The sequence below is a fragment of the Pteropus vampyrus genome, unplaced genomic scaffold (genome assembly GCF_000151845.1).
Source record: "Pteropus vampyrus isolate Shadow unplaced genomic scaffold, Pvam_2.0 Scaffold83, whole genome shotgun sequence".
NCBI classification, from domain to species: Eukaryota; Metazoa; Chordata; class Mammalia; order Chiroptera; family Pteropodidae; genus Pteropus; species Pteropus vampyrus.
In genome coordinates, this window is record NW_011888864.1 from 4,990,422 (window position 1) to 4,994,669 (window position 4,248).

The 4,248-nt window shown below is 36.0% G+C and overlaps 1 protein-coding gene across 1 annotated transcript in view; it reads left to right on the forward strand.

Annotated features, from left to right (window-relative positions):
* Window positions 1-4,248, forward strand: part of NALCN (sodium leak channel, non-selective) — a 292,340-nt gene that overhangs the window by 999 nt on the left and 287,093 nt on the right. The gene's annotated exons all lie outside the window — the stretch shown is intronic.

Consider the following 4,248-nt stretch of genomic DNA (forward strand, 5'->3'; position numbering starts at 1 on the left):
GTCACCCTCGCGGGGACTGGGCCCGGGCTGGCGGGTGGGGGCCGGGCACCAGGGCGGGAGGGGTCGCGGGCGGCAGCGATGCATCTCCCAGTTCCCTAAGCGGGGTGCGCCTTCTCGGGCTTCGGCAGCGCGCGGGTGGGCACTGGAAACCCCGGGCTGTCAGACCTCGGCCTGCCCTGCCAGGCATTAGGGGTCAGGTGGCTGGGGATGTGATGGATGTATGGGCCACTCGGCGCCTCCCGGCGAACGCGGGTGGTTGGGGGCCGACCAGCCCACCCCACTCCCATGCTCCTGCGGATAGCTCTGGGCTTTATATCCCTCCTTTTATTAATTGGCCTGGCCGAGCAGCTCTCATTAGGGTGGCCCCCCTGCAAGCAGGACAGTATCCTACCAAAGCAACACCGTTTTGTCATTGAGCCCTTAAGAGACTAGTGTGGATCTCCGGGCTCGAATCTAAAAGTGGGCCCAGAACCCCGAGCAATGGGTTATCCCTCTGACTCGAATTTTCCTCTTCCAGGATGGTTGATGACTCTGAACTCAAATCTTGATATATTCTTGAGATATCATAAGATAACTCTTCCAATTTCTGGCATAATTTTTCAGGGAATATGTAATTAAGGATGTGTATTCATACACTTACAGGTTCAGGCCTCTGAAGGTCGCAGTCTTTACCTTGTGTTTGTGTGGTTATCAGTAGGCCTGGATTTTCCTGCTGGTGAAATGGGAGGTTGATACCAGTGACTGCTAGGTATAAGAAGGCCAAGGTTGGAGGAGAAGACCTTTAATAGGGATCAGAAATTAACAGGTGGCTGTTTTTAAAAAATTTATGATTCATATTTTCATAACTACAAATGTGATTTGATTTGAAATTAAGTAGAAGAGGAGAGGGTGGACAAAGGCGGTCATTCCCGAAGCACATATACAGCTGGAGTTTTTTGTGTGTGTGTATTCAAAAATTAAGTTTCAATAGTTCTAAATAAAAATCCTGGCTTCTCAAACCTTCACAACAACAAAACTTCATTTCCTAACTGGTCAGCTTTCATTCTGTGACCTTTTTATGTTGATTTTTTGTTTTTCTGTAGTATATTTTGAGTCTGCTATTGCTAAAACCAAGCAGAGTGACGGAAAAAGCAGGCTTGGGAAAAAATGTTTAAATAAGCAGGCTCATTGGACCTTCTTATGTGTTCGTAGAAAACTATACCTTATGTGTTCATAGAATTACTATATCTTGGCAGAATAGATGTGCTCTGTAGAAGCTGAAGATAAGTCATGTCTTGTGAGGTGGTGGTAATACAGCTATAACTCTGGATATAATTTGAAAGATTCAAAAGAGGAAAATGTTATACTTTTAAAAGAAAAAAAAAAACCTACTCAAGATAGTATCATTTGCTTGTGGTTTAGAAAACTGAAGATTGAAGTAGCATTTTCTTCTTTGAGAATGGCATTTCTTTGAAATGTGTTCCGTTGGCTTCTCTTTTCTTTCCGAGTAGATGTATGTGCACGCACATCTGGTCACTCATGTATGTATTTATTTTATCATTTATTAATGACAATTTCTGAATCTTCATGGCTATGTAAATTTATTGCATGGGGAAAGGTCATATGTGGTTTTAGATTTTGTGAAGAAAAAAAATCACACCTACCCACAGTATTATGTCCTAACTATAAGCCAGGCACTGGGCCAGGAGCTGGTGATTCAGTGAGGAAATAGGTAAACTCCAACCCTAAGAATCTGTCAGGAAAGGCAAACCTGTAATCAAGTAGATAGGTAGTGAGATGTCCTATTTTCTAGTTTGGTTTGGAAACTATGACCTTGAATTTAAATAAATTATAACTTGCCCCTCAAAAATGGTATCAAAGTTTTAGAGTTTAATTATCATGTTATATGATTCTTACCTGCCTCGACTTATGCAAGAAGTTTGTACATCTTCAAAACTCTTTGTGTGCAAACATTTGAAATTTTTAAAATTATCCTTTGAATTTTAAAATAATCAGATGTGATAGAAATGACAGAGATGATGGAGAAAAGAGAATAAACGCCCATAGTCCTAACAACCTAACACAAATGATTGCAATATCTGTATTACTATAGATAATAGTAATTATCTTTTAAGACACATACTTTATATAATTGTAGTCATGGTATTGTACAATTTTTATACTGGTTTTTATATTTAATATTTATCATAAGCATTTTTCATGTTTCTATATATGTTTTTTTGCTTAAAAATTATATATGGCTATTTATAAGACCATGAATATAGCCTAACATATAGCCATACTTTTATCATTGGATATTTGCTGTTTTCAGTTCTTTGTCATTATAAATAATGCCCTGATTGATAAACTATAGGGGGTTATTTCTATTGGATGTTATTTTCTTCATAATAAATTACAAACTGATATTTCTGGAAAAATTGATTATTAAATTATTACAGATATATACTATATATAAATTATTATGCATATATGATTTATGTTATGCATATAATATTCAAGTTGGTTAAGAAAAGATTATAATTATGAATAAGAAGCTTTATATGCTTTCTGAGGTAAATCTGCTTTCTATTTAGTATTTGTGGATCGCCTTCCCTCTTACAGGAATAAAAGAAGATAAAATAATAGCTTGGACTTAAGAGCTTTGCACTATATAAAGACTTGACCTTTAACTAATTCATCTGAAATCCAGATGATAAAATATACCTCTTAGAGTAAAACCAAAGTAAGAATGCTGTAAAAAGTAGTAAGCTGAAAAAAAGAGTAAGTTAAAGCGAGGTCTTTTAGGAAAAAAGAATTTTGAGCTCCAGAATGTAATAATGCTTTTTGCTTTCTTGTTCAGACTTCAAATAAATGATCAAAGAAATTTATATAGTGAGAAACCTGTACCCCACAAGTACAAGGAGAAAGAGACTGTTTACTCCTAGGCTATAGACTCCAAGGCATTTCTCATAGATTCAGTACAGATGGAACTGGGCTAATGGAACTGATGGGCAACACTAAGATTCGGGTCACAATTCCCTTTCTAAGAGAGTTGTACAAAAAATAATGAGCAGAACTCCTGATAGAACTGCTTAATTTTGAAGTGGTGAAGATAAAAGTGGATCATTCTGTAAGACAGAATTACTTAACTTCTGAAGCAATTCCTCCATGATACCCCTGGGTGAGCACAACCACACCAAATGAAATATGCTTAGATGACAGGGACTAAGTTCTCATGTCCAGAAATGGGGCAGGAGTGGGGGTTCTGGAGAGGGAGCGCAGGAGAATTAGAATATGAATGGTCAGAACACTGCAGTCAAGGGAATCACTTATGTGGAGATCAAGAGTGAGACTTATCCTCAATTATGCAAAGGAAAGAGATGAAAAGAGGACTTCGTTTGGAGCAAGGATAATGTGTATGTAAGAAAGCCAAAAAATACACAAATAAATGCTCTTCCTGACAGGGAGATCAGAGCGAATGGAATACAAGCCATGTTCTAAGTGAAATACAATCATTATTTTCTTTGAGATTAAAAAAAAAAAAAAAACAAATATGCAGATGAAGATGAGTTATCATGGACCAGGAAAAATTAATAAAAAGTAGCCAACATCAAGATATAGCTCGATGAACACTTTGAATTTGAAAAGTGTTTAAAAGAAAGTATCCCATTGGAATTCTGGTCAAGTTTAAAAAAAAAAAAATCACTTATCCCCAAAGGGGATACATCTTCTTCAAAATGAAATATCAGCAAGCAGAAAAATTATATTCTAAAATGTACAATTCTGAAAAATACCAGGAGACAATTATCTTATAATACTAATATGGGTCAAAAAGGGAATATAAAAAAGATGAAGAAATACATATTAGGCAAATGCTACTAAAAAAAAAAAAAGGTGAGGTAGAAATATGTAAATATCAGAACAATGATTCAAAAGTAATTAAATGAGAAAAAATTTAAAGTAATAAAAGTTACTATCTTTAGTAAAATTATAAGTCTCCTGTATATACTGATTATCATAGCATTATAATACATATAGCTGAAAGTATTCTTGTGTTTATTTATTTTGGGAGACATGATTCATGGATGCAGTGTTTCTTCAAAGGGTCCTGTGACCTAAGATGGGATAAAAAAAAAATCAACATTTCAGCCTAGGAAGTAAAGAAAACAAAATCGAACTATAGAGGAAAAGAAAGAGGATAACGTTTAAAAAATTTCATTTTAAAATGAGAAAGCTTTAAATCTGATAGAAAAACTAAGAGCTGCAGCA